Below are 11260 nucleotides of genomic sequence, written 5' to 3' on the forward strand. Positions count from 1 at the left end.
GTGCCGCTATTCAAGTTTCACTTTGTAGATATTGTAAAAGTACAAATTATGTGTGCCGTACATTAAGAACAACGTGGTATTTAAGGTTTCTCTCCTAAAATATGAAGTAGAAGTTTCAATGTGCGTTCATTTGGAAAAAAAGGGCAGTATCTTACCAGCGAAACTTTGATGACGTCGACGGTTAACACAACACTAGAGTTGCCGAAAGCGTCACTGCATTCCAGCGTGACGTTATACGTCGAGATTACGTCATAGTCTAATCCGGGATGTGTCGTCAAGTAAAGATTATATACTGAAAAATGACCAAAAAAACAAGATGTTCATGATTTTAAGATGTTGTTTAATTTGTGATGTTGTTGTTGGTGGTCGAAGAAAAACGGGATAATTATTTCTATAATAACGTTTTAAAAGTTAGTTTGTAACATAGTTTAGATATTAGAATTATCATATTGAAACGAAGCCTACCTTCTTCTTCCAACGTTAAATTAAACGCGTCTGACATCGGTGACGTTAAATGAGCACAAGAAAGAGTGTCGTTCTCGAAGTCACTGACGTTCAACGTCAGCAGTAGTCGTGGTGACGTTTCAATCTCGCTAACTGTAATACTGTTTGTTGGGATTTCCAAAACTGGCGGATTGTTTTGAAGGACGTTAATCTGTAATGTTTAAACCAAATTTAGCCTAATTAAAAATAAAATATCCTCAATTATATGAGCAATTCAATTCTTTTAGGGTCTAAAAAGCCTTTGTAATTGCATGTTGGTTTTTATATTAATACGGAAATTCGTGATGATAAAGTAATTAGTGTGGCGTGTAAAGTACGATTTTTACATGAGACTTAACGACTGAATGTGTACGAAGGATGATAAAAAAAGATTCATAGAATTTCTTCACAACTTTTCCATTTGACGTCCAATCTGTGCAAAATTTGTTAAAAGGCAATACAATATATTTAACACACTTTCAAGTTAAATTCGTATCATAATTTTTACATAAACATTAAGAAGCACGCCCTTTTAACAGTCCGCAAACAACTGTAGCAGGAGTTTTGTACTTTAAAGGGGTATATCGACGGTTAATACGATATAATATGTCAAAGAATACGATATTTTTTAATAAGTAATAATTAAATGGTTGCTTAAAACATATATTTCATGTGTATAAACGCCAAATAGTTTTTATCATGCAAATGCATGTGTTTATAGTCTGATTACGAAACTAGACTCTTCTTCAATCGACTTTGACATTTGCCCCCCGATCACTGGGATATAAGTCGTCCGTTTATATTCGGCAGTTTGCAGCCACGGCACATTGGCTTATTTCCATCACATTATTTTTTTATTCAATTAATTTCACCTAAATTAAATGGGATTATTTTGTTGCTCATGAAAATTCTGTGGTCTAAGAGGGATTCGAACCAGGGACCTACTGATTCCTAGACCAGCATCCTTCCACTAGACCACTAGACCACGGTCCCATAGAAAGTTGTTCAAGTGAAAACTAAGCGGGTAAACAGTATTAGTAGTCAAATCGTGAATAAAATGTTAACGAAGTACTCTAATACGAATGCTCGAAATGCTTTTTATAACGGGAAGGTCCTGTGCTGTGGTAAACTGCTGATTTAAGAAGGCATTTATAGGCGAAAAAATTCTTTGTCATTCAAAACATCTTTACTCAACGAATCGTCAATGAAACATTGTTTTAGATAAATATCTATACATATAATATAAATATAAATATCAGAAAAGAGGTATATTGCATTGTTTGACAACTCTCAATATTCATAAAAAAAATATCACCGATATGCCCCTTCAACGACACTAGTTTCATATTAATTAATAACAACATCGTAAAAGCACAATGTAATGCATAAAAAGGGCAAGTGGAACAACATCATACGTTATCAGACGTCAATAACTTAATAAATAAACGGAGACTGAATATTTAATGCGCTATTCTGTAAGTGAAAACGGTAAAATTTACGAACGCCGAAACAGCACAAAAGTGATAATTAGTACAAATGTATTTGTATTTTTAAATGAAGAACCTTATCAACGACGATGCGCAGTGTTCGATGCGCAGTGTTCGATGCGCAGTGTTCGAATGCACATGATTATTACGGCGACGCTGATGCTTGCTTTTGCGACGTTGTGCGTGGATACAGAATATCAAATTACTATTCGGATAATAGCGCAATATAGTTAGAGCGGTATCGGAAGAATAATAATTTAATAGAAATGAGAAATGTCTGTGAATGGTTGGATATGCTTGCTGAATTGTTTCCTTGATGTTTTTACCCAAACAATTAATTCAATTATTCATAAACTTTAAGATTTAAATTGTATAAAATGATTATATCTGCTAACCTTATGATGTCATTTAAATATTCGCGTTTAAGGTTATGTTATATAGGTTACTTGCAAGTTGTGTATACAGCAATTTGGTTTGCTTTAGGTCGAAATACGGATAATTTGGACATTCTAGTTCATTTCAGTAACGGGAAATGTTTGCCATTTAGAGAACATGGAACAATAAATATGTGAAATTACAATATGCTCCATTAACAAATTTTAAAACTACAGCGCTTACATATATTAAAGAAATTGCAAAGTAATTATAATATGGGTGCATATTTGACGTCGACGTTTTCCAACACGCTCCAGGATGCGGTATGTGCCAAAAATTCAGGTACCAACAGGTAATATAATAAGATGTGTGCTATTTAAAGTTCAACTGTGTACGACAGCTTATTTGTATTTTATTAAGTTCTACGAATTTTAATCACCCTCTTGGATATTGGGTAAGTAAATAGTCGTGCGAAAAATGTATTTTCTTGAACCAGAGATACCAGCTCAATAAACCAATTCAATTAATTTGACTTGTGCATCTTACCTGAATTGTAACCGACGTCGTGTCATTGGAGTCGTCTTCGCACGTGACGTTAATGACGTAGGAAGGTATAACGTCATAATCGAGATACGCGCCGTCCGAAAGGCGAAGCTCAAAGACTGAAATATAAATACTGATTGACCAGTTCAGACGTTTTCCAACAGGAGTTTTTTCGTATTCACTACGTGTTAAACACACATCAGTATATTTAATGCAAAATATACATTTTGTGTTGTGTATAGGAAACACATTTTTGAAATGGTCACCACCCTGAACGACTGATTATCAAATAATATTGCGTTCTTTATATGACTTTTTTTATAACGGTAGATTCATGATTTTTGTCATGGAAATCTATTAATATATGGTAAGAACTGCAAGTCAAAAACTGTTGTCTATCATAAAATATAACGCAAAGTTGAAAATGTTTTCTTTAGTGTGTGTGTATATTTCAATGTTTACGAGATCCCTTTCAAGCCAGAGGCTACATTATGTGTGGATCCGGAGTGTGCCCACAGACTGCTACCTAACTAACTTACTATTCTCACGAATGTTGGTACGAATTTTGAATGATAACTGCAATTTGCAGCTATTTAGTTGTTACTTGAGGATTTGTAAATCGTGATGTGGTCTTGTGTTGTGGGTGCTCACATGTTGCCGGGAACGGGAATTTAACCCGGTACGACTAGGTGAGATGCGTGTGTACCAAACACTGCGCTAGCCGGACTGCAAAATGATTTCTTAATTATTTACCCAATTGTGCCTAGTGAACTCTCCCATCCTTCTAAATGGGATCAATTTATTTCCAAAAAAGGGATGTCTAGTATATTTATTTCTATATTTAGAATATTTCTTACAGAAATGCCTTTAAGCAAACAGCGCAGACCCTGATGAGACGCCGCATCATGTGGCGTCTCATCTGGGTCTATGCTTTTTGCCAATGCATTTTTTCTAGACGCTAGGCATAAATGGGTTAAATATGTGCCATGCAATATTGCTATGCAATATTTCACACATACGAGAACTGTTCAAGTAGTCGCTTGTGACATTGAATGTGCCACTGTCGACGGAACAGGAAGTGACGTTGGAGGAATCATCTCCGGTGACTCTTAACGTTGCCAAGGGTAAAACGCTCTGGGCACCTTCTTTGGCGTTGATGTTGACCTCGACGTCGTTGAAAACCGGACCCTTAAAAAGTTAACAATTCGGTACAAATCGGTGATCAATAGAAATAAAATATAAAATCACATCAAACACCGCTTTATTTTATGTGATTTGGACACGCAAAAAATAAATGTAAACGCCGCGAAATTATGGATTAATAGAGCCGTGAAATTATTAAATGTGATTGTAAAAAAACACTAAACAATGCAACGCCGCAAATTGTGAAATCTAAACACGGCGACATTTTGAAATGTGAGCGCCGCGAAATTATGAAATTTTAACTTCGCAAAATAAGAGAATTCGAACGCCACGAAATTACAGAATGTCAACGTCGCGAAATTATTAAATATGAACGCTATACAATAGTAGGATGTAAAATATGATAGATAAATAACAATGTAATATAAAGGTATTCATAAATAAGTATGAATGTACATACCGAAGCAAGGGTGAGCACGGCTATAAACAGAGGCCCTCCGAAAATCAGACAAGCACGGGACTTGCTTAACATTGTTGTCATTTCAATTTTCTTGAGTTTTAACTTTTATTCAAAATGCGGAAAAATGTCAGTGTAATATATTCTTAACACGGGAACAAGTACATTTTAGTTGCTAAAAAAGTCTCAAACTTTACATCAGATTTGATGATTTTAAAGTGTAAATTCGCGACACGCACAATTTGTCAAGAACACAAATTCCTCTCAATATCTTTTGATTTATAGAGCTTGCATAATTTCAAACAAATCGGCTCCACCGAATATCCCGCGTAAACAAATATTGTATGAAGCAATTGATGGTTAAAATTAACATGACCACTTATTAAATGTTCATACTTTGCCTATATCAAGCACGTTTTATGACAAGCATTACCCTACAAATGAGACTGCAAGAGACTTGGTCTCTGCGTTTTAACTGGATTCACGAATGGTTAAATGACGAAACGCGCTTATACAAACACGAGTAGTACTTGGATTTGCGAAGGTATGTTCACAGCGACAATACCAATCAATGAAGCAGTAAACAAGAGGGGTAAGATGGCCTTTGTCCGGTAACCGGAGTTGTTATGGAATATTGTTGATGCTATTTTGCTTGTGGTTTCGGCAAAGATATGTTTAGTTAGATAGGTGTGTAAGTCTATAAATGACAACTTGACAGTTCAGCCTATATGGCTCGGTCAAAATGACTTGAGAGGATTGTCTTGAACAAATATAGCAGAGGGCCGGTATACAATGATACATTCCAAATATAACACCATTGATTCTTAGCATTGTGGAGAATATGTGAGTCGTGTTCTGAGAAAACTGGGCATAATGCATGTGCGTAAAGTGTCGTCCCAGATTAGCCTGTGCAGTCCGCACAGGCTAATCAGGGACGACCCTTTCCGCTTTTATTAAAATTTTTCGTTTAAATGAAGTCTCTTCTTAGCAAAAATCCAATTTAGTCGGAAAGTGTTGTCACTGATTAGCCTGTGGCTTAATTATGCCAAGTTTTCTCAGAATGCGACACATTTGTACTCAGGTTATTTTATATATAAGTCAATATATACCATGTGACCCCACGGGTGTTGCCAGATTTTATCTCAGGTGCATGATACGAACAAACTTGGCAAAATGGTTAAACAAACCAATTAGATAAGTAAAACGGCTCGTGTGTCAGAAAAGAAATTTCATACTCGTGTATAAAACAATACTTTACCCTTGGCTTGACCAATTTATACCTGATTGGCGTGATTAGAACAACCTTGGTAGAGGACCACTATTAAAATAACATTAAATGCCAATTATTAAATGTATGGTTTTTGTCGGTTGAGAAAAGAAGTTATTTTGCAAAATAAGTCAATTTATTTTATGCTTTCCGAAGGGTTATAGAGAAATATCAGTGAATTAAAATTTATATTTCATTGTTTCAAAAATTACAGTGAAAATTATCGATAATTTTTATTGTTCGACCGGATCTTTTTATATATATATCATTTGTTTCCCCATTGTGCACCCACCCCAATGTTACCAAGGGCGATTACTCTGCATTGAATGTTTATAAAAACGTACGGATAAGCTGCGCATAAACATGCATGTTATAACATTTTGGGGCGCCCAACGGGGAATTGTATTTTCCGTAATGGCAAAAATGCAAAATGAATCATTTGTAAGCATAAAATAAAAATGATATGTGTTCGATTTGGATGAATATCGATTTTAATTCACTCGTGATCATAGAAAAACATTTCGAGTTGTGCATGGCCTTATTATTGTCATGTATACTCCACCAAATCCAACAAATATCCTCTGTATCAATCATGCAAAACTCATGGCGTGGCCCTTTTCAATCCCAACTAGATCTCCACGCAGAGTTCTCGTTCCATTCTCTCACATACAATCTTTTCCATCACGAAAAATCCCTCCAGATCTGGAAGGATATTTGTAAATATATTATATTATGAAATGAAGTATTTTTCTTTTATATTTTGAAAATAGTGAGGTTTAGGTTCATAATTAAAAAAATTTAACTACCTAAATTAAACAACAAATGTGTTTGTCAGAAACACTATGGTCCCCTCCTGCGCCGCTTTGACTTTTTTTACCTTTGACCTTGAAGGATGACCTTGACCTTGACCTTCCACCACTCAAAATGTGCAGCTCCATGAGATACACATGCATGCCAAATATGAAGTTGCTATCTTCAATATTGCAAAAGTTATGGCAAATGTTAAAGTTTGACAAAACCAACAGACCAACAGACAGGGCAAAAACAATATGTCCCCCACTATAGTGGTTGGGGACATAAAAAGTAAAAATATCAAGGGGAAAATTGTTGTACCACGTGGCCCGGCAATCACCACGTGATTGGTTATAACGGCAGAGATTTGATCGAGCTCTGCGCGGAGGTTGAAGAACGCCACCCACTTCTTTTAAAATCTATTTTTAGCCTTAGTGACCTACACATGCAGCATAACGGAATGATTTGCACAACTTTGAAAGAGCCAACAACAGTCATTTCTTTTAGGTTTCGTTAAAATATTAACAGAAATTTCGAAGGAGCTGTCGTTTGACGCATTTGTTGACGGCGGACGAAACAGTCTGATTGACGGACGCCGGAAAGCCGTCCGTGCTCAGATAAGCTAATAACAAGATTCTGTCCCATATAACACTCCGTGAATTACGTGCATTATATAAGGCTTTTCACTCATTTAAATGTTTAGCGTTCATAAAATACTTTAAAACATAGCAATCATGCACGATGAAAAAACAACGAACCGATACACTCGAAACTCTTATTTTTGCAAACCAGTTTTACAAATACTGATAAAATAACACACGCGAACATCTTTTGTTTCATTTGTATTTTTATGCTCCCCGAAATAAATTTCGGCGGAGCATATAGTTGCCAGTTTGTCTTTCCTTACTTACTTACTAACTTACTTACTTACTTACTTACTTACTTACTTACTTACTTACTTACTTACTTACTTACTTACTTACTTACTTACTTACTTACTTACTTACTTACTTACTTACTTACTTACTTACTTACTAACTTACTTACTTACTTCCTTACTTCAGTCACACTTTTGTTACCGTTTCTCATAGCGCCTTCAATACTTAACCAATCGCTTTCATATTTGGCATGTAGGTACTTTGCATGGACCTTTACCGTTTGATGAGGATTGAGGTGACTGGGGACAAGGTCAAGGTCACCGAGGCTTTTTCCTTACTTCCGTCACACTTTTGCTACCGTTTCTTATAGCGCCTTCAATATTTAACCAATCGCTTTCATATTTGGCATGTAGGTACCTTGCATAGACCTCTACCTTTTGATGAGGATTGAGGTCACTGGGGTCAAGGTCAAGGTCACCGAGGCTAATAAAAGACTTCCTTCTGTCACACTTTTGCTACCGTTTCTCATAGCGCCTTCAATACTTAACCAATCGTTTTCATAATTGGCATGTAGGTACCTTGCATGGACCTCTACCTTTTGATGAGGTTTGAAGTCACTGGGGTCAAGGTCAAGGTCACCGAGGCTACTTTCTTACTTCCGTTACACTTTTGCTACCATTTCTCATAGCGCCTTCAATACCTAACCAATCGCTTTCATATTTGGCATGTAGGTTCCTTGAGGTCACTGGGGTCAAGGTCACCGAGGCTAATAATACATTTTCAGTCACCCTTTTGTTACAGTTTCTTATAGCGCCTTCACTATTTTACCGATCTCTTACATATTTGGCATGTACGTACCTTTCATAAACCTCTACCTTTTGATGAGTTTTGAGGTCACTGAGGTCAAGGTCAAGGTCACCGAGGCTGATAATAGATTTTTTAGGTGGTTATTAACACATAGATGACAAAGCGCATCATCGGGGAGCATCCATCAGTTTCACTGATATTCTTGTTTTCCTTTTAATATGATTTCAATAGAACTATATAGTTTTCATCACCCAATTATTTTATAGTTCATGAATCGAAAAACAAACCGACCCGAAGACACGAAACATTAAATCAAATTGGCATGGCCTTGTTATTGTAAAGTATATTCCCTAACCGACACGTTTCCTCAGTAAACATGTGAACAATATCGTTCACTCAATTTTCGAACACGCCATCAATTGTTAAATGTTTCAATATACATCGGCGTTAAATCAAAACTCGAACTTCGAGAGTCCGTTTATAGGAACAAACACGCGTAACGGGCCATTGTACTTTACATTTCTTTTCCACCGGTACAACTGGTTTAAGCACACATCGAATATGTATATACAATACTTGCATAAATCGCGTATTGGTCTTGACATATCTTTGAATGACAAAAAGTCACCGAAAAAAAAAGAAAAGTCGCGATATTTGGACATCGAATAACAGTAAACTTGCTGACTTACTTTGAGCAAACAAATGTTACAATATAACGTGTTATTGTACGAAGTTGTTATAGTTAAAGGGACCAATTTATTAAATCACAAATTTTCAATCTTGTATCCCTTTTTTTCCAAAACAATTTTTGTTAGTAATTCGAAAGACAAATCCCCCGTCACGATCAACAAGCAAGGATGCAAGCTGCTTACTGGTGTGAAAGCATCCCGAATTTGATAGAATGCGATTCCGACCTGCATTTGACTTTCAGTTGAGTGTTTCAAAATTAAAATAGTACATTCCACATGGGAACAATATAAATCCGGTATAAATCCGGTATAATAATATAACAATAAACGAAATTAAAAGGCCCACAGCTAACAATATCATTTACGAGAAAAGAAAAGAACACTTCGTCTCTGGGAATAAAATGAAAACATCATAAATAATAATCAGATAAGAAACGAGCACATGTTATAACTGTAAATGTAGTCATCTAAATCAGGTTTTCACCTATATCAATATGTAGTGAAATGTTCTAACAAATGCGCAAGTAAAAATTGCAGAGATGCACCACTGCGTTGCGCCGCTAATTTGATTACAATTGCTTATTCAATTTGAGAAGCGCATGTACAAACCACTGCGCTAACCGGTCTGTCGCCAATACAAAGCCTTAAAGGGACATGTTCACGTTTTGGTAAATTGACAAAATAAAAAAAATTATTTCAGATTCGCAAATGTTTGTTGTAGTTATGATATTTGCGAGGAAACAGTAATACTGAACATGTGCCATGCTCTTAAATATCAATTATATGCATCTTTTGGCGATTAAAAACCTGAAAATTATAAAGCGTTGCAACGCGAAACGATTGAATAATTTGGAAAGTTGTGTTGTTTTCATTATATTTCGTGACAGTACGAAGATTACTTATATAAAGTATAAATTACATCACTTATTGTATGAGTACGGATGCCCGAGTGGTCTAAGCGTTAGACTTTTACTTCAGGGGTCAGTGGTTCGAGCCCAGTTGAGGGTTACTTTTTTTCTTTAATTTTATTCTCTTTTTTTTTACAGGAACTTGTTAGATCCAATGTTTACATTGATCAATATAAATCATTTAATGACAAACTTCAATACTTGCCAAAATCTGTGAAAATGTCCCTTTAAGGCACGGCTTTAAAACGGGGGTGTGAGTGGAGGAATAAATGTCTCCATGGGTCATAATAATGTCAACTTCAGCTGTTTAAATATTCCGCTGAGGGTGATGTAATTAATTTTTAACGAATCAGAATGTGTTTTGTCAGTATTTGTTACTCAGAGAGTGATATCACATGAAGATAAAGATGGCGACGTCCATGCCCGGAAAGGTATTTTTCGCCGTTTTGGACCTTTAATTACTTTTATTTAATTTATATATACCGCACATTTTCCAGCTATATCAGTAAGAAAATGATTAGCGTTTATTTCGTATCAATATTTACTTTATATCTCGACTTAAATCGCTACGAATTTTCTTAGCGGGAACTATGACTTTGTGATCCCGGCAAGACATTTCCAAGCGAGTGAAGTGGAGATACAGAGCGAATATTAATACGAAATAAACAAAACTCACTACCTTGCTGATAGCGCTGGAAATAGAGCGGCATTAAAAAAAAAAAATACAAGGAATTAACGGTATAAAACGGCGAAAAATGCCAGTCTCGGCATGGACGTCGCCATCAAAATGTTATAAATAAAATCATGTTTTAACTAATACTATTTTGAAACTTTGTGCAATGGTATATCAGGCACATTTTTTTGATTTTAAAAAAATAAAATTCCATGTTGGGTTATCTTCTTTGGTGTAACGGGGTATTTTAAATCAGCTTAATTTACAGTCGACAGGAAAAGACTGCATTAAAGTGTGAACGTATTAGCATATGCCGACTTGTTACCAGAAATTTAATTGAAAATGACTTTTAATAATATTCAAAATAAATGGCGTTTGAGCCTTTGTTCGCCCCTATAGAGGGGGTAATCACGTGATTATCAAGATGGCGACGTCCATGCCGAGGCCGGTATTTTTCGCCGTTGTATACCCTTTATTACTTTATTATTTCTTAAATTCCGCCCACTTTCCAGCCATATTAGCAAGAAAGTTACTGGCGTTTATTTTATAGAAATATTCGCTCTATATCTCGACTTTACTCGGTGCGAAATTTCTTAGCGGGATGACCTAATTAGGGCTTCACTAAGAAAATTTGCGGAGAGTAAAGTCGAGATATAAATCAAATTTAAATACGAAATAAACGCTAATCACCTTTTGACTGATATGGCTGGAAAGTGAGCGTCGTTTAAAAATTAAACAAGAGTAATAAAGGGTATAAA

Source organism: Dreissena polymorpha, chromosome 10, assembly GCF_020536995.1.
Source record: "Dreissena polymorpha isolate Duluth1 chromosome 10, UMN_Dpol_1.0, whole genome shotgun sequence".
Lineage (NCBI taxonomy): Eukaryota > Metazoa > Mollusca > Bivalvia > Myida > Dreissenidae > Dreissena > Dreissena polymorpha.